This window comes from Lissotriton vulgaris, chromosome 10, assembly GCF_964263255.1.
Source record: "Lissotriton vulgaris chromosome 10, aLisVul1.2, whole genome shotgun sequence".
Lineage (NCBI taxonomy): Eukaryota > Metazoa > Chordata > Amphibia > Caudata > Salamandridae > Lissotriton > Lissotriton vulgaris.
In genome coordinates this window covers 1,013,131,012-1,013,150,156 of record NC_141698.1, presented here as the reverse complement: position 1 = coordinate 1,013,150,156, position 19,145 = coordinate 1,013,131,012, and the positions used below count along the sequence as shown (strand labels likewise).

General features: G+C 51.8%; 1 protein-coding gene across 1 annotated transcript in view; it reads left to right on the top strand.

Moving 5' to 3' along the window:
* Positions 1-2,284: 2,284 nt before the first annotated feature.
* Positions 2,285-19,145, top strand: part of TMEM108 (transmembrane protein 108) — a 794,620-nt gene continuing 777,759 nt past the window's right edge. The window contains exon 1 of the mRNA XM_086940014.1: positions 2,285-2,380. The gene's annotated coding sequence lies outside the window, so the exon portion shown is untranslated. The remainder of the gene's footprint in view (positions 2,381-19,145) is intronic.

Here is a 19,145-nt window from a genome sequence, read left to right as displayed (position 1 = left end):
AGAGGACGGTGGCGCTCAAGATGGCGGGCGGCACCTCGCCTTCGACTCCGCCGACTGCGGCCGCTGCTGGGAGGTAGGATTGAGACCTGCGCTCCCCCGGCCTGGCCAGACTCTCGCTGACTGTAGCGGCGGCTGCTGATGGGAGATGGCACCATCTAGCCCTACCGGGACGGCGACACTCACCCGGGGAATCATCCCAGCGCCTGCCTGACTCCAAGATGGCGGCCGGCGGCGACTTTAGAATGTCGATCGCCGCTTCCTCTGGCCCACCCCTGCCTCTCCCCGGCCTCTGGTCTAGCCCCGATCTCTCCGCCTGATTCCAGGCTGTCCCCCAGGGTGGGTCCTTGCTTCATCAACTTTGCCGACTGGGCCCAGCAATACCCGCCTCCAGCCCCGAACAGCGTTCGGTAAAGCAACTTCCGAGGGGGGGCCTTGCTCGGGGGGACCCTGGCCCTCGCGCCCTGCAGCGCCAGCGACTGCTTCTGCTGGACACAGGTCTCCCGAACCGATCCACCACCTTCTGCTGCCTGTGGCTGTGTCCGGTACGCTGTGAGGACAGTGCCTCTGGTGAACTCTGATTATCGCAAGCTCGCCAAGATGGCGATGCGCCTCCTGGGCTCCCACCTTCTCTCCTGGACTTCTCGACTTGCGTGCTATCCTGAATGACACTTTGCTGCTGTTTTCGGACAGTTTTCGCTGGACTCTAGCCCTTCCCTCCATACCTTGCATCCCACCCACCCTTCCTCTATGCTGTGAATGCATCTTTGACCTATTGCAATAATGCTAAGCTTTGGTATTCGCTGAAGTCCTTACACCATATACCATCCCTATGCGTCTCTTAGAGTTTAACCAGTCATTTCCCTTCCTATGTGTATGTAGTTGACTCTTATCACTAGTGTTTGCAGTGGACCTTTGTACTCTTTACCACTCCTATGTGACCCTTAGAGTATTTCCAGTCATATCCCTCCTGTGTAGATAGAAGATAACTCTATTGACTAGTATCTTTTGTGATTTTTAGATTGTATCCATGTGTATCCCCTCCCTGTGTTTAGAGATATAGCTTTAACGACTAGTCGCCTGTGTGACTGTTGGAGTATAGCCAGGTGTATCCCTTCCCCCGTGTGAAGATATAACCCTATTCACTAGAACAAAAAGAAATGTGTTCCTTATGTAACTTAACTGATTCTATGTAAAGCTTTGATAACATGTAACGGAACTGGTGCTATGTAAAGCGCTCTGATAACCTAATCGGTTCAAGTTCACGCTATATAAAACTCTAAAAATAAATAAATAAATAAATATAGTATAATAGAAATATAAAAACAGGCAATAAATCAGCGTAGAAAGCTGTCTACGTTTTAACAATAATAAATGGAGGAGAAAAAGAGGGGAAGGGAAGAGGGGAAAAGAGGGGGTATATAATACAATTCTATAAATGAAGATCATGAGAATGTATTATAGACTTATTAAACTTATTCAAATTAATAAAAGTATTATACTACTGAGTTCATGCCTTTAAACTCGAGAGTGAACCCGATTGTCAATGGTGAGTGCTCTGGACAGAGACGTGTGATCTTAGGCAAATCAGTCAATTCCCACTGGCTCAGTCCCATTATCTATGAAAATCTGCAGGGCTAACAAGCGAACGATCCTCAATGTTTGTGTTTTTTTATATGATCAAAAAGTGACGGGCGGAAATGCGACTCTCCTCTGTGAAGGGTTTGACGTATGAACGCAGTGAGCGGTCAGGCGCGTGCTTCCCAGAAAGCGCTTTTTATTAGCATCTCACATCATTAATTATGCTCACTCGTGTCCAAATCCTTTTAAAATCTCTCCTCGCGCGTCAGACGAGGGCTCGTGTCTGTGCAATGATGCCTGGTCTACGCCGGGCTCGCGCTGCCTTTCATGGTGGCAGTGATGCCCTGCGCCTGCGGTCGCTCATTTAAATTCAGTGTCTGGGCTCTGAGCCCCGGTGCTCAGCCCTCTGTCCCATAGTCACCCAGTACCATGCGGGGGGCTCTCACTCCTAGCCTGTGTGTGAGGGGGGCTCCTCGGTGCCCACCTCCCTGCTGCCACCCAGCCGTGCCAGGTGCCTGCACTCGTGCAGGTCCAGCCGGCAGCAGCACCCTGCGGAGGGTGGACCCCCCAGAGCCGGTCCATGCGGGAGCTGCGAGGCACCATCCCTCGGGATGACGGAGGAGGCGTCGCGAGCGGCGAGCAGCGGATTGGCTGTCTCGGTCACGTGGGCATCACTTGCACCATGTGTTATTGGCCTCGGTGCTGCAGAGTGCTGTGAAGGAGCATCCCTTCGGATGTGAGCTGTGTGCGATCCCGGAGCGGCGATTCCTGCTCAGCGAGCCCCGGCGTCACTGCCCCCGAGGTAAGCCTTTAGCCACACCATCCTCGGGGTGCCCCCACCTCCTCACTGGACCTGGCTGCTTCAAGGACCTGCTGCTCTCCTGCTGTCACTGCTCCTGTTGCTGCCCTTCCTTGGCAAGGTTGGGGATCACCCAATGTCTGCTGCATGGACCTATAGTGACTGATAAAGGACTGACTGCACGGCGCACCTGTGTTGTCTGCTGCAGGGCTGCAGCACCTATAGTGCATCACCTGCAGTGTCCTCTGCAGGGCGCACCTGTAGGGTCTGCTGCAGGGCTGCAGCACTTATCGTGTCTAATACAGGACGTCAGCACGCACCTGTGGTATCCGCTGCAGGGCTGCAGAGAGCACCTGTAGTGTCTGCTGCAGGGCTGCAGAACGCATCTCTAGTGTCTGCTACAGGGCTGCAGCGTGCACCTGTAGGGTTTTCTGCAAGCCTGCAGCGCGCACCTGTAGGGTCTGCTGCATCACGTACCTGTAGTGTCAGTTACAGGGCTGCAGCGCCTGTAGTATCCTCTGTAGGGCACATCTGTAGTGTCTGCTGTAGGGCTGCAGAACGCATCTCTAGTGTCTGCTGCAGGGTTGCAGCGTGCGCCTGTCGTGTTTGCTGCAGGGCTGCATAACGCACTTGTAGTGTCAGTTGCAAGAAGTGTACTATCTGCTGCAGAGCTGGAGCAGCTGTAGTGTCAGATAGGGGACCGCAGCACGCATCTGTATTGTCAGTTGCAGGACTGCAGAACCTGTAGTGTCTGCTGCAGGGCAGGGCTGCAGCACACAACTGTAGTATCTGCTGCAGGACTGCAGCACGCATTTGTAGTGTCAGTTCAGTGTTGTAGAACCTGTAGTGTCCGCTGTGGGGCTGCAGAGCGCACCAGTGGTGTCTACTACAGGACCGCAGCACGTACCTGTAGTGTCTGCTGCAGGGCTGCATAACGCACTTGTAGTGTCTGCTGCAGGGCTGCATAACGCACTTGTAGTGTCTGCTGCAGGGCTGCATAACGCACTTGTAGTGTCTGCTGCAGGGCTGCATAACGCACGTGTAGTGTCTGCTGCAGGCTTTAGCACGCACCTGTAATGTCTTCTGCAGGGCTGCAGCAACTATGCTGTCTTCTACAGGACCGCAGCATGCGCCTGTAGTGTCAACTGCAAGGCTGCAGCACATGTAGTGTCTGCTCAGGGCTGCATAACGCACCTGTAGTGTCTGCTGCAGGCTCTAGCGCGCATCTTTAGTGTCAGTTGCAGGGCTGCATAACGCACCTGTAGAGTCTGCTGCAGGCTGTAGCACGCACATGTAGTCTCGGTTGAAGGGCTGCAGGCCGGGTGTGTACTACAACTCAACTTGAGAAATGCCTGATCAGCAGCAAGCCTTTATTTTGCACCCAAAAACTAAACTCGTTTTCCATGAGGTGGCATAAATCTGTTTTTCTTATGAGGGGCATTGCCCCGAGTACAGGGCTCAGAAAGCAGGCTTGAGGGAGATAAATCTAGGAGCGCATTCATTGGTTTGTGGTGTAAAATATACAGCTCTGAAAAGCCCACCTTTGCACGGTGCTATTTTTGTGCATTCATCGATGCGGTCTGAGGCAGCACATGGCGCTTTAACACCCGAACATACTAGAGACGCCTTCTTTGCTTGAAAATGCTAATAAAGGTTGCTGCGCTGACGTTTTCAAATAAGCGTCAGCGCAGCAATCTTTATTAGCATTTTCAAGGAAAGGAAAGCCAGCTGATACGTTGTTTAGAATAATTACAATATTTTCCTGCGTCATTCACACACGCACTCATTCGTGGATGTTCGTAACGCGTGTTTTATAGGGCGCTTGCTGTTGCCAAAGGCGTCACTGTGTCATGTTGAAAATAATTCGTGATGTTATCGCCCAACTCGATGGTATCATCCTCCTTGGAATGATGAAAGGTGGAGTCAACATTGCCTGGTTAAAACCCTCTGATTTACTGACTACGCAGGACTCTGCAGCAGGTGTTTGAACCCGTTGAGCTAACTTACCGTCTCATTCACTTGCACTGCTGGGTGATTGTGTTTGGGGGTCAGATGGCACCAAGGCCTAATGTGTCTCCTCATGCATTTGGGGGCACGTTTAGAATGGGGGCGGGTTCCGGTCAGCGTTCCTTGTAGAAGCCCCCCAAGGGGGAAACGCTACACAGATGAACCTCCAGACCGAGTAGTGAGGGGCCTGAGACGTCATTGGCGAATGCAGGACTGCGTCACAACTAGTGCGAGGCGAGGGGCACGCGACTGGCGATGCAGGAGGGGTGTCAAGACTAGCGCAGCACGAGGGCCGTGGACACTGGCGCTGCGCATACAGGCGCAGTACTGGCGCAATCCTCCTAGCTGGTCCAGCAGGCATAGTCGGATAGCGATTACAATAAACCAAGCAAGATCTGAAGGAGAGGCGCTAGGGCTTAGCGTCTATTGGGAGTAGACAGGGGCGTTCTTGAGTGAAAGCAGCAGGTGCAGTGGCACCGGGGCCCGGAGGTCTGAGAGTGAAACGCTGAACTCTAGTTCCGGACATTTCTGACCCAGCTAGCAGCCAGGGCGCCCAGATTCCTTACTTGCCCGTGGCCCATGGCAACAGTGCCGCGTGGTTGGTCGCAGAGAGCCCCGTTTTGGGGCTAGGCACAGCGCCTTCAGGCCATCACGCACAGCCCACTGGCGGAGAAGCTTAGTCCCGTGCATGACCGGTGCCCTTCGGTGCAAGGGTAGATTCTCCCCGATGGCAGTGCGTCTCCTCGTGACACGCAGCACGCACGTGTGTGCGTGCAGCCCGGAACCGGTAGACTGGCTTTTCTTTCACAGTAGCAACTCCCCCGGCAAACAAGGGCTGCAACGACAGATCAATGGCGCTGACATATCCACCTGGGCAGGAAGAAAGGTTGCACCAGTCCGAGTAGTGACTGGAACCGGTCTTACTGGTTCTTCGGGCGCACTACACGCACACAAGCGCGTATGCGCGCGCACAGGAGGCTTGGTTTGGTATGGTTTGTTATGAGCACTTCAGACGCCAATGCTTTTCTACACACAGTCGAGCTGCAACATAGTTAGTTGAAGCTATTCCTGAAGGGAGATATATGCATGGAATGGAGCTGCAAGGAGGGGCCATGATTCCTGGCATGATGTCAGCAGAAGGGTCATGATGTCTGCGACCAGGGCCAGCTTTAGGGCAGGGCGACCGGTGCGGCCGCCCTGGGCGCTGACCTGTGGAGGGGGCGCTGACATAAGGGGCGACGTTGTGTTTAACAATAACTTATGATTCGGGAGCTGAGGAGCATTTTTGCCTGGTGGCAGTGAGAGAATCTGAGGAGGCGGTCATGGGGTGCGAGGGTGCCAAAAATAATTGCCGCACCAGCAAAAGCTGGCCCTGCCTGCGACAATGCCAACATGGAAGGGTCATGAGGCCTGGGTGTGCTGGCATTGAAGGGTCATGACGCCTGGGTGTGCTGGCATTGAAGGGTCATGAGGCCTGGGTGTGCTGGCATGGAAGGGTCATGATGCCTGGGTGTGCTGGCATGGAAGGGTCATGATGCCTGGGTGTGCTGGCATTGAAGGGTCATGACACCTGGGTGTGCTGGCATTGAAGGGTCATGAAGCCGGGGTGTGCTGGCATTGAAGGGTCATGAAGCCTGGGTGTGCTGGCATGGAAGGGTCATGATGCCTGGGTGTGCTGGCATGAAGCCTGGGTGTGCTGGCATGGAAGGGTCATGATGCCTGGGTGTGCTGGCATGGAAGGGTCATGAGGCCTGGGAGTGCTGGCATTGAAGGGTTATGACGCCGGGGTGTGCTGGCATGGAAGGGTCATAATGCCTGGGTGTGCTGGCATGGAAGGGTCATGATGCCTGGGTGTGCTGGCATTGAAGGGTCATGACACCTGGGTGTGCTGGCATTGAAGGGTCATGAAGCCGGGGTGTGCTGGCATTGAAGGGTCATGAAGCCTGGGTGTGCTGGCATGGAAGGGTCATGATGCCTGGGTGTGCTGGCATGAAGCCTGGGTGTGCTGGCATGGAAGGGTCATGATGCCTGGGTGTGCTGGCATGGAAGGGTCATGAGGCCTGGGAGTGCTGGCATTGAAGGGTTATGAAGCCGGGGTGTGCTGGCATGGAAGGGTCATAATGCCTGGGTGTGCTGGCATGGAAGGGTCATGAGGCCTGGGTGTGCTGGCATGGAAGGGTCATGAGGCCTGGGTGTGCTAGCATGGAAGGGTCATGATGCCTGGGTGTGCTGGCATTGAAGGGTCATGACGCCTGGGTGTGCTGGCATTGAAGGGTCATGACGCCTGGGTGTGCTGGCATGGAAGGGTCATGAAGCCTGGGTGTGCTGGCATGGAAGGGTCATGATGCCTGGGTGTGCTGGCATTGAAGGGTCATGACGCCTGGGTGTGCTGGCATTGAAGGGTCATGAGGCCTGGGTGTGCTGGCATTGAAGGGTCATGAAGCCTGGGTGTGCTGGCATTGAAGGGTCATGAAGCCGGGGTGTGCTGGCACACTACACGCACACAAGCGCGTATGCGCGCGCACAGGAGGCCTTATGGTTTGGTATGGTTTGTTATGAGCACTTCAGACGCCAATGCTTTTCTACACACAGTCGAGCTGCAACATAGTTAGTTGAAGCTATTCCTGAAGGGAGATATATGCATGGAATGGAGCTGCAAGGAGGGGCCATGATTCCTGGCATGATGTCAGCAGAAGGGTCATGATGTCTGCGACCAGGGCCAGCTTTAGGGCAGGGCGACCGGTGCGGCCGCCCTGGGCGCTGACCTGTGGAGGGGGCGCTGACATAAGGGGCGACGTTGTGTTTAACAATAACTTATGATTCGGGAGCTGAGGAGCATTTTTGCCTGGTGGCAGTGAGAGAATCTGAGGAGGCGGTCATGGGGTGCGAGGGTGCCAAAAATAATTGCCGCACCAGCAAAAGCTGGCCCTGCCTGCGACAATGCCAACATGGAAGGGTCATGAGGCCTGGGTGTGCTGGCATTGAAGGGTCATGATGCCTGGGTGTGCTGGCATTGAAGGGTCATGAGGCCTGGGTGTGCTGGCATGGAAGGGTCATGATGCCTGGGTGTGCTGGCATGGAAGGGTCATGATGCCTGGGTGTGCTGGCATTGAAGGGTCATGACACCTGGGTGTGCTGGCATTGAAGGGTCATGAGGCCTGGGTGTGCTGGCATTGAAGGGTCATGAAGCCTGGGTGTGCTGGCATTGAAGGGTCATGAAGCCTGGGTGTGCTGGCATTGAAGGGTCATGAAGCCGGGGTGTGCTGGCATTGAAGGGTCATGAAGCCTGGGTGTGCTGGCATGGAAGGGTCATGATGCCTGGGTGTGCTGGCATGGAAGGGTCATGAGGCCTGGGTGTGCTAGCATGGAAGGGTCATGATGCCTGGGTGTGCTGGCATTGAAGGGTCATGACGCCTGGGTGTGCTGGCATTGAAGGGTCATGACGCCTGGGTGTGCTGGCATGGAAGGGTCATGACGCCTGGGTGTGCTGGCATGGAAGGGTCATGATGCCTGGGTGTGCTGGCATTGAAGGGTCATGATGCCTGGGTGTGCTGGCATGAAGCCTGGGTGTGCTGGCATGGAAGGGTCATGATGCCTGGGTGTGCTGGCATGGAAGGGTCATGAGGCCTGGGAGTGCTGGCATTGAAGGGTCATGAAGCCGGGGTGTGCTGGCATGGAAGGGTCATAATGCCTGGGTGTGCTGGCATGGAAGGGTCATGAGGCCTGGGTGTGCTGGCATGGAAGGGTCATGAGGCCTGGGTGTGCTAGCATGGAAGGGTCATGATGCCTGGGTGTGCTGGCATTGAAGGGTCATGACGCCTGGGTGTGCTGGCATTGAAGGGTCATGACGCCTGGCTGTGCTGGCATGGAAGGGTCATGACGCCTGGGTGTGCTGGCATGGAAGGGTCATGATGCCTGGGTGTGCTGGCATTGAAGGGTCATGACGCCTGGGTGTGCTGGCATTGAAGGGTCATGAGGCCTGGGTGTGCTGGCATTGAAGGGTCATGAAGCCTGGGTGTGCTGGCATTGAAGGGTCATGAAGCCGGGGTGTGCTGGCATTGAAGGGTCATGAAGCCTGGGTGTGCTGGCATGGAAGGGTCATGATGCCTGGGTGTGCTGGCATGAAGCCTGGGTGTGCTGGCATGGAAGGGTTATGATGCCTGGGTGTGCTGGCATGGAAGGGTCATGAGGCCTGGGTGTGCTGGCATGGAAGGGTCATGAGGCCTGGGTGTGCTGGCATGGAAGGGTCATGATACCTGGGTGTGCTGGCATGGGAGGGGCATGATGCCTGGGTGTGCTGGCATTGAAGGGTCATGAGGCCTGGGTGTGCTGGCATGGAAGGGTCATGAGGCCTGGGTGTGCTGGCATGGAAGGGTCATGAGGCCTGGGTGTGCTGGCATGGAAGGGTCATGAGGCCTGGGTGTGCTGGCATGGATGGGTCAAAATCCTGGGTGTGCTGGCATGGAAGGGTCATAATGCCTGGGTGTGCTGGCATGGAAGGGTCATGAGGCCTGGGTGTGCTGGCATGGAAGGGTCATAATGCCTGGGTGTGCTGGCATGGAAGGATCATGAGGCCCGGGTGTGCTGGCATGGAAGGGTCATGATGCCTGGGTGTGCTGGCATGGAAGGATCATGATGCCTGCGTGGAATGGCATGGAAGGGTCATGATGCCTGCGTGTGCTGGCATAGAAGGGTCATGAGGCCTGGGTGTGCTGGCATGGAAGGGTAATGACGCCTGGGTGGGCTGGCATAGAAGGGTCATGGTGCCTGGGAATACACCAGCATGGAAGAGTCATGATGCCTGGGTGTGCGGGCATTGAAGGGTCATGGTGCCTGGGATGATGCCAGCATTGAAGAGTCATGATGCCTGGATGTGCTGGCATGGAAGGGTCATGACGCCTGGGTGTGCTGGCATTGAAGTGTCATGATGCCTGGGTGTCCTGGCATGGAAGGGTCATGACGCCTGGGTGTGCGGGCATGGAAGGGTCATGAGGCCTGGGTGTGCTGGCATGGAAGGGTCATGATGCCTGGGTGTGCTGGTATGGAAGGGTCATGATGCTTGCATGTGCTGGCATGGAAGGGTCATGATGCCTGCATGTGCTGGCATGGACGGACTATGAAGCCTGGATGACGCCAGCATGGAAGGGCCATAAGGTCTAAGATGAAGACTGCGTGGAAGGCCCATGGAGCCCGGAATGAAATCAGCATGAAGGGGCATCATGCCTCGGATGACGCCAGCATGGAAGGGTCATGGTGCCTGGGATGACGTCAACATGGAAGGGTCATGATGCCTGCGTATGCTGGCATGAAAGGGTTATGACGCCTGGGTGTGCTGGCATGAAAGGGTCATGATGCTTGGGTGTGCTGGCATAGAAGAGTCACGAGGCCTGGGTGTGCTGGCATGGACGGGTCATGACGCCTGGGTGTGCTGGCATCAAAGGGTCATGATGCCTGAGTGTGCTGGCATAGAAGAGTCATGAGGCCTGTGTGTGCTGGCATGGAAGGGTCATGATACCTGGGTTCTCCCGGCATGGACGGGTCATGACGCCTGGATGTGCTGGCGTGGAAGGGTCATGGTACCTGGGATGACGTCAACATGGAAGGGTCAAGATGCCTGCGTGTGCTGGCATTGAAGGGTCATTACGCCTGGGTGTGCTGGCATGAAAGGGTCATGATGCTTGGGTGTGCTGGCATGGAAAAGTCATGAGGCCTTGTTGTGCTAGCATGGATGGGTCATGAAGCCTGGGGGTGCTGGCATGAAAGGGTCATGATGCCTGGGTGTGCTGGCATAGAAGAGTCATGAGGCCTGGGTGTGCTGGCATGGAAGGGTCATGACACCTGGGTGTGCTGGCATGGACGGGTCATGACACCTGGATGTGCTGGAGTGGAAGGGTCATGGTACCTGGGATGACGTCAGCATGGAAGGGTCATGATGACTGCGTGTGCTGGCCTGGAAGGGTCATGATACCTATGTGTGCGGGCATGGAAGGGTAATGATGCCTGGGTGTGCAGACATGGAAGGGTTATGACGCCTGGGTGTGCTGGCATGGAAGGGTCATGACGCCTGGGTGTGCTGGCATGGAAGGGTCATGACGCCTGGGTGTGCTGGCATGAAAGGGTCATGACGCCTGGGTGTGCTGGCATGGAAGGGTCATGACGCCTGGGTGTGCTGACATAGAAGGGTCATGGTACCTGGGATGACTTCAGCATGGAAGGGTCATGATGACTGCGTGTGCTGACCTGGAAGGGTCATGATACCTATGTGTGCGGGCATGGAAGGGTCATGATGCCTGGGTGTGCGGACATGCACGGGTCATGATGCCTGGGTGTGCGGGCATGGAAGGGTCATGATGCCTGATTGTGCAGGGGTGTGCGGGCATGGAAGGGTCATGATGCCTGGGTGTGCGGGGCTGTGCGGGCATGGAAGGGTCATGATGCCTGGGTGTGCGGGGCTGTGCGGGCATGGAAGGGTCATGATGCCTGTGTGTTTTCTGACATGGACGGACTATGAAGCCTGGATGACGCCAGCATGTAAGGGCCATGAGGCCTAAGATGAAGTATGCATGGAAGGGTCAAGGAGCCCGGAATTACATCAGCATGGAAGGGTCATCATGCCACGGACAGTGCCTGCATAGAGGGCCATGATGCCATGAATGATGCTAGCATGAAAGAATCATAATGCCTGGGATGGGGTCAGTCTTCAAAGGTCATGATGCTTGGATGACTCCATCATGGAAGGGTCATGGCAGTTGGGCGATACCACTGTGGTGTCATCCTGATACGTGAGATGATGCCAACATCTAAGGTTGAAAACACATTGTAAAACATAAATGTGCCAGTCTCATGACCTGAGACCTCCATGAAAGGGTGATGATTCTTTTGAAGGTGTTGACATAGAAGTGGCATAAAAAACATGGGATCATGCGCGCATTTAAATGCCTTCTCTCCTGGCCTGATATGGGTAGGGAAGCTTCATGATGCTTTTGGAGGTGCTAGCATGGAAGTGTTATCCAAACAAGGGGTAATTTGGGCACGGAAGGGCGAGGACATGATGGATAGAGGGACATTATACCTGTAGGGAAGAGTTATGGTGCTGTAGAGGATACCCGCAGGCAAAGGTCATGGCACCTGGGGTGGCATCAGCTCGACGGGGTTACAATGCCCGAGATGACCCTTGCATGTAAGGTTGCTTGAAAGGCACATGAAAGTGCCATAAAACACACAGCGATGCTTGCATTGGAAGACTCATGGCACATGAGAAGATGCGACATGGGAGGATCATGAAAATAGATGATCATGGCACGTGAGATGTGCTGGCAGTATCACGGTGCATGGACTAAGGATGGCGTGGAAGGGTGACGATGCGTGGATAATGCTGCCACTGAATTATTTTGGCACTTGGAGGATAGTGGCAAGGAAGGATCACAAATTCTTGGATAATGCCTGCATGGATGGCTGTAGGCTCGAGAGGTGATGCACCCATGTAATAGTCCGTTGATTGGATAATGAGGTCCCTTGAGTACCAAGAACCATGAACAATGGTGGCCTGAAACGGTCAAAGAGTGTGTACCATGGCTGCATGGATCAGTCATGGCACGAGGGCTGATGCTTGTATAGAAGGGTCATGATGTAAGCATAGTGCCCACTTGGAAGGGTCATCACACATGCAGGGATGCTGGCATTGAAAGTTCACACAGACCTTGAATAGTGTGGACAAGAAACAGTCATGATACTTTGGAGGTGGCATGAAAACGTCACGCTTCCTAGGATGCTATTAGCATGGCACGGTGAAGATGTGTGTGGGTGATACTAGCATCGATGGACAGCGATATAATGGCTGATATACAAGGCTGAGGAGAGTGATATGTGGTTTAAAATTAGCATTGAAGGAGAGGGATGTGTTGGCTGATGCTAGCATTGATGGGCAATGATATGATGGCTGATATATAAATGTTAAATGTCGTATACTTGTAAAGCGCACAGCTGCCCCAGCAAAGGGGCGTCCCGGTGCTGTATACCGCTGAGGAACCCATCCTGGCTTTCCCTGTGAGATGGTCCCTCCTGGGCATCTCCAAGGTGAAGACAAGCATCCCCGACGCTGATGGGGCCGTTAGTAGAGATTAAGCAAGCTATTGCCCAGAGTTGCTGAGTGGGACCCATGGTTAGAGTAGGCACCGAGGCGAGAATTATCGAGTCCGCTGACCATGGCCCAAGACCCTGCCGCGTCGGGAATCGAACCCTGGTCCCGGGCTGACCTCTGCTTCCGGGTCTGCTGCCTCTAACCAGTGAGCCACACCACTCCACTAGCACTGAAGAAGAGTGATAGGTTTGTTTATACTAGCACTGAGGGAGAGTGATATGTTGGCTGATACTAGCATTGAAGGACAATATGTTCACTGACATATCACGCTGAGGAGAGTGATATGTTGGCTGATACTAGCGCTGATAGTGATATATTGGCTGATACTAGCATTGAGGGACAGTGATATATTCACTGATATATAGGGCTGAGGAGAGTGATGTGCTTGTTCATGCTAGTAGTGAAGGACCGTGATATGTTGGCTGATATATAGCCAGCGGCGGCCCCTCTATTCGGGCAGAGGAGTGCCGCCCTCCCTGGCTCCACCGCAAATAAAACAGGTTTTAAACCTGTTTTATTATCGTTTTATTTTAATCCCCCGGACCCACCCCGAGGAATCAGTCGAGTCTTGGAGGTGGTTCCAGAGGGATGGCACTGTGGTGGGGGAGTGGTAGGGCACTCGCTTGTCCCTTTTCTGCGCATGAGGGTTTGGCCGGCCGTTTCAGGCGGGTCAAACTCTCATGCGCAGTGAAGCTTTCTCCAGCCTCAGCTGCTTTGATGATGTTATTCGATGATGCTGACATGGAAGGGATCGTAGTGGGAGGGAGGAGGTGTACATGAAAGTATCAAGGACCTGAATAGAGCAGACAAGTAAGGGTCATAACGAGAGGAAAGATGCCAGCCTGAAGGGATGTTGCCTGCATAGAAGGGTCATGATTTATATTGTCACGGAAATGTCATGGATTATTACTGGCACGGAAGTGTCATGAATGATATTGTCAAGGAAGAGTCATGACTTATGGGATGGTGCTAGAATAGAAGGGTCGTGATGGGTGGGATAAGGCTGGCAGCAAAGGGTCATGAGAAATGTCATGGAAGGGTCATGACTGATAGACTGGTACTTGCATCTAATGGTTATGACGTTGGCAATGGTGCAGGCATCAAGTGGCTTGAAAGGACAGGTGATGCAGCCATGTAAGAGTCATGACTCAAGCTGAATCTGTCATGGAAGGGTCATGATTCGTGTGAAATCTGTCATGGAAGGGTCATGACTCATGCTGAAACTGTCATGGAAGGGTCATGACTCGTGTGAAATCTGTCATGGAAGGGTCATGACTCATGCTGAATCTGTCATGGAAGAGTCATGACTCATGTGAAATCTGTCATGGAAGGGTCATGACTTAAGCTTAATCTGTCATGGAAGGGTCATGACTCATGCTGAATCTGTCATGGAAGGGTCATGACTCATGCTGAATCTGTCATGGAAGGGTCATGACTCGTGTGAAATCTGTCATGGAAGGGTCATGACTCGTGTGAACTCTGTCATGGAAGGATCATGACTCGTGTGAAATCTGTCATGGAAGGGTCATGACTCATGCTGAATTTGTCATGGAAGGGTCATGACATGCTGAATCTGTCATGGAAGGGTCATGACTCGTGTGAAATCTGTCATGGAAGGGTCATGACTCATGCTGAATTTGTCATGGAAGGGTCATGACTCATGCTGAATCTGTCATGGAAGGGTCATGACTCGTGTGAAATCTGTCATGGAAGGGTCATGACTCGTGTGAACTCTGTCATGGAAGGATCATGACTCGTGTGAAATCTGTCATGAAAGGGTCATGACTCATGCTGAATTTGTCATGGAAGGGTCATGACTCATGCTGAATCTGTCATGGAAGGGTCATGGTTGTTGGTCCGGTCCCGTCATGGAAAGCCCTAAATTTACGTTTTGGGATTCTGGCAACGTAGAAGGCAGATGCCCTACATGATACTCTGGGGATGTTTGTATGTCTGATGCTGCTCAGAAGACGTCAGCCCTGCCTGCGCACTCCATTAATGACCCCACTCACTCTGGTGAAACTACATGCCTTGACTGTGATGCCTGGTCAGCTGGTGTCCTGCACCCCTGCCCCCTGTGTCGCGTCAGCGCTCCGCTGCAGCCTCCCGTGGGCGGCGGGAGCCGCTGCCCTGAGTGACGGGAGTCAATATCTAAATTAACCAGGATAAGCCGCAGGAAATCCCCCGCCCGGCGCGGGCTGACAGCGGCTCTCTCTGGTGCATAAGTGGTGTTCAGCCTCTGTGATCCCATGTGTCGCAGCCGGATAATCTCGCCGGCCTCTCGCGGAGGGCCGAGGTTTCATTTCATGCCCCCCAAGGGCACTCTAAAGCAGGGTCCGACTGGCCTATCAGGCAATCTGGCAGTTCCTGAAGGGCTGGTCTCAGTGTCCGCTTTTTGCGGCATCTTTTCATTATGTACTGGGCCAGTTTTTACTGTAAATTCCCCAGGTACCACCACAAATACTGCCTGCAGCAAGCAAAAATGCGCGAGCCTCACACACCTTCTGAAATGCATACACAAAGTGCCTTTAGAAGGTAAACACTGACCCGATTTGCACCTTTGAGACTCATTTTATAATTGATTAAGAAATAACACCGCGTTAAGTGGCTCTCTCCCTGCTGCATAAGTATTAATTACTGAACATAGTGACTTAGCAAACTTTACAAACTGAATTTTCTACCAGCGCTATATTACCTGAGTCCAGATGTGCCCCTTGTTCTGCCCGGGAAGGATGAGAGGCTGTTTAGGTCTGTTCCTTACTATCTGATCAAATATATTTTATGCAGCATTGACCGACTGAGCTATCCTACTCCCCTTTTCTAAATACCAACATGCACAGTGCATTAGTAAAAGGACACACTAATATCCGAATCAGTCGTGTGAATAAGTGACATAGATACATACATGTTCAACTCACGCAAATACCTATCAGATATCAAATGAGATACCCGGAAGTCTCCTCGCGTATATTATCGCTACCTTAACCTCTGAGCTCTTATTTTCCACCCTTGTGTGGCAGATGCAGCTTTTTCATTCTCTCAAAGTCGATAAAATCAGCGCCAAAGAATTGGACAATGATAATAAACCCAATGCTTTCAAGTGCCAACAGACCATTATATCTCTTGTGGGAGCTATGTAAATGGTCGAGTGAGATTATTAATGATACAAAGTTGCCAGAATAAGTATTTGAGACAGGTGGTTTGTGGAGTTCCTCGCGCACCCTTCCCCTTCTCTTTAATAATTAATAGCTGTATCCACCATCTACACGATTTTTACGAAGGATACAGATTCTATCCACAATTACGCCGATGTTACGCAGGCCATGTTTCACTTGTCAAACCAAGAAAAGACTACAAGCTATGAAACCATTTTAAATATCAGACAAGCACAGGTAAAATCAACAGGCTTGCATTTGCGTCCAGACTAAACAATGAAAAAGTCCCGCAGCCGCGAAAAAGACATAACAGAACGCGGTTCTTATGTGGATGCAACACTTCTACGAAATAACAAGACACATGAATGATGATACAGTGCACTTTTGAGGTGTAAAAAAGTCCCCCCGTCATAGCAATGTGTAGGCGGATTGATATGCTAAAAGACTAATAGCATGCAGGAAGAGATTCATATGGTGTATTGATATGTAAGCACTGTTCATTTAGGGAGATGGCCCTGTCACTTCTTTTTGGCACATGTACTGCATCTGGCAAACTTTAAATCAGGCCGTCATTAAATCAAGTTTCTTCCATTGGGCACAGAGGGTAGTCAAATGCAAACCCATCGTAGTAATGGAATATTCTATATATTTTTTGCCAATTTCTTTATATTATTCTTGAATCTTCTATATTAAAATGTTATTTATAAGATGTGCTCTAAATTGTTATGGGTATTTTCATTTACTATTTCTTCTGATTATACTTATGGAATTATTACTAAAGGTCTCTCTTGCTTCTCTATAATTTTAAGATAAAATCCAATTATGAAGCTGAAGAAACACACAGATAGCTCACTTTTTAGTGAGGGCAGTTGCTATGAATCCCCATGCCAGAGTGAAAACACTGTCATCTTTGCCTCAGCCGTGGGCTTGTCACACCTAGTTAGTTTTGTCAGCATTGAACTTTCATCTGAGCATGTTAAGGAAAGTGTCTCCATCAAATAGGGGGAAAGATAGGGCCACTGTTGCAAGAGCAATCATCGGTTAAAAATTGGACAACTGACACTTGCAGATGGTTGGGACAACTAAGGAGGATATCAGATAAGCATTGGCTAAGTTAACAGGCCTGTGATTAAGGTGCTAAGGCTTCAGAATTAACACACTGGAGCGAGGCAGGCAGGAGGGAGCCCGCTGGAGCAGACAGAGATGGAGCTAGATGTAAAGTAGCCTCTTCAGCAGATTAATGTCAGCACTAACATGGAGGCAGAAGGATAGACCACAATAGCCAATAGTAGCAGGTGAAAGATAACTACTCTACTAGGGTGAGCCAAGACGTGATTGAGAAAATCTCAAGCCAATGGCTGAAAGAGGCTGGTCAAAGAAAGCCAGGGGCTGAAAGCCCACTCTAGGTAGATGGTGAGCAGGAAGTCTGTTTGGCAGCTGTGCGATCCAAGCTCAGGCCTAAAAGCTACAGGTGCTGCAGAGATCGGTTGCAAGGGCAGTGGCTGACATGCCGCATAAAGACTGTGTTGCCCTTTCTTTTAGAAAATATTATTCGTTTGCCATGCAAGCTAGGGAAATTTCAAGACCCACAGACCAATGTTTGTTAATGCCCCTGAAATCCAAAGGTGTCAACACAAAATGTATTGCAAGGCCCAATATGTAGACACAGTGGAGGGGAGTTATTTTCCCTGCCATGGAACTTCAAAGTGTAATTATTTGTTCCAGAGCACGAGACTGAATGAGCAACTTATGCCATTTAAGAACGATTACAAAACACTCCAATGTAACCTCTAAATCTCCACAAGGCACATTTTATTCCTTTCTGTGGCACTCTGAGGCCCTGTTTGGGTTTGAACCTCTTTACAAGACGCAATGATGATGCTGAGCATGAATGTAGTTAGTGGCAGGGAAAGGTACTCTCCATGGTTCTGAAGAGCCAGCACCCCTGCCTCGAGTTCAAAATAAAAAGTTCTGTCGGTTTGTGATTCCCATGTCATCCCTCATGACAATTGTGTGTGTGCTAAATGTTCCCTGGACCATGGATACCGACCCCAAGCGGTGCTGTATGGTCTGAGGAGCACATCATGCACACGCTCCTTTGTTATGTTATGTTATGTTATTTTATTTTTATATAGCGCAAATCACCACAGGTCTCTAAGCGCTTTCCAGAAAAAGAACAGGTCACTAGCGTTACCAGGTCAGGAGGCCGCGGGACGCCACTTCGCCAATGCTAATGTCTTTCTAAACAGGTGGGTCTTTAACGACTTTCTGAAGGAGAGCTGATCCAATTCCTTTCGCAGGTACTCCGGTAGATCATTCCAGATCTGTGGAAGGAGGACTGAGAAAGCTCTGCCCCCTTTGGTTTTAAGATTATACCTAGAAGAGGCCGGTCTGAAGGCCTCAGAAGAGCGAAGAGCTCTGCCGGGCACGAATTTTACCACTCGATCTTTTATATATTTTGGTGCAGTCCCGTGAATAGCCTTATGGGTTATACAGAGACTCTTGAATTGCACGCGCTGTTCAACTGAGCATGACTACATAGCTCACAGGGCAGCTGAGGACTGAGCTCGGAGACAGTCGCAAGATTGCTGTGGCAGGTCATGGCTTTTTAGCTGTCTTCTACCGTGGAGAGCCGCCTGCTGGACTTGTTTTTAAGGCTCACAGATGTTTATTGAGGGTCAAACAATTAAAGGTTGCCATAGGTTCAATCAGAGTCAAATCCTATAAGATCAAACGCCCTCTGCAAAAAATGTAGAACAAGTAATATTTAAATGCATCACAAGATTCAAGAACTAAGATTTCCAAACTAGTTGGGGGCCAAGGTGGGGCTGGGAAGAAGAATTGGAGGGAGGCAGGTGACTATTAAGTATCAGAAATCCAACACCAACAAATCAAAGCAAGCCACCACCTCCAGAAGTGCAAGCAATGGACCATGCTCATTCACGTCTAGGGTTCAGCATCACAGTACTCAAGATAATATGTGATCAAGGTAGTAATTTTTTTTTCGAGCCCAGGTACTCCAGGCCGCCTCTACCTGCATAAAAACATATGTTGTGTACCTTTAGACTCCACCTTCAGCTTAGCTGGGTGCCACACTGTAAGAGTCAAGTCCAACTTGTTGAGCTCTTTCTTCATCACTTGCATCTTCTGTCTGCACCAAAGTGTCCCCTGGCTGTAGTCTGGGAATCACAGGATCGGTCCCTTGCCCAGTATATGCCCCGTGCCCATGTGGGATGCTTAATTCAGCAACTATGGTACCTCTGTTGCTCTTGGCTCCTTTTTTGCCTTTCGTTGATAGTTGATACCTCCTCCCCGACACCACGACCAGTGGATGAATGGTCTAGAATCCTCGGCATTTAGACTCTGAAAAGGACCTCTGGATGGATATCCATAAATGTGTAAATTTCATCCCTTCTAGTACTCTCAAGGGATTCAGCCTGGGGCCCCAGATGTTTCACAGCTGGAA